Here is a 1,223-nt window from a genome sequence, read left to right as displayed (position 1 = left end):
AAAAAAAAATAGTGAGAGGAAAACAAAATTCCGGCGGGTGAAAAGAAAAGTTAGTTTCCTGGGTGGGGAGCGTATCCCCCGGATCCCCCGGATCCCCCCTCCCAAGCAGCCCCCATTAGTCAGGAAGAATCCCCAGAATTTATTCCGAGGAAGATCAGAGGGTTCCCCGCTGGGTGAGGATCAAGTTTTATGACGGCGCTCTCTTGAGTTCGCTAGGAGAAGGGGGGCTAGTGCTGGGCGGGGAGGTTCCCGATGATTGAAAGGTTTGGAATCGTAGGAATCGACTCCACCAAACCCAAATGTATGGCTATTTTCGTCTATGATGCAGACGGTCAATTTAGCTTAAGGTGGTATCAATGTTGTCGTCGTGTAGTTTCTTATATGGCTAATTCTTCCCTATGTTTGAAACACAGGTGCTGTCGCAGTGCTTGCATGTCAGTGACCCAAATACTTACTTTCTAAAGTTGTGATTTTTTCCGGTGGTCGGCTCCTATCGTCTTCAGGTTTTGGGATAACCTTGATTTTGGAACACTACAAAGCAATAACTTTCATTAAAAAAAAAATCTTTAAAAATAGAAGAAGATTTTAATGATTAAAGTAACCGTTGGTTTTTGTAAAAAGAAGTCGAAACCTTTTCCCGTAGCACTTATAACCGCGGGAGTCGGTTCCGGACTCGATTCTTCGCCCAGCTCTACTCGATGGAGACAGAAAATGACGCGAGTATCTGCAGCAACGCTAATGGAAAGGATTAACTACCACTGTGTTAGATGACAGACGGACTTTTCAGTTTTAGTAAGAGTTTTACGGCACTGACTGACGGACTGCTGGTTGAGAACTAGCGAAAGTCAAAGAAGAACCTGATCCTGCTTGATTTTTTTTTATTGTTTTGCTTGTTTTAGTAAGAGTTTTACGGCGCTCGCAACTGCATATTAAAGTTATACGAGTATTATGAGCGCGCGAAACAAGTTGGTTTTATTCGCAACAGTTCACCGTACAGCCTGACCCTGGTCAACATTTCTATTTATTATGTTAAAATGCTAAAAATTTGACATTTTTAAAGTCCATGTCAGCGGGCGTTTATTTTTGTGTTGTGTTTGACAAGTCAGGAGGGGACCCTGTGAGGTCGATCGTAGGCGGAGATCCTGTCTCCTTGTGCTCTCTCTCTCTCTCTCTCTCTCTCTCTCTCTCTCTCTCTCTCTCTCTCTCTCTCTCTCTCTCTCTCT

Source organism: Aplysia californica, unplaced genomic scaffold (assembly GCF_000002075.1).
Source record: "Aplysia californica isolate F4 #8 unplaced genomic scaffold, AplCal3.0 scaffold00292, whole genome shotgun sequence".
Lineage (NCBI taxonomy): Eukaryota > Metazoa > Mollusca > Gastropoda > Aplysiida > Aplysiidae > Aplysia > Aplysia californica.
Note: the sequence above shows the minus strand (reverse complement) of the source record.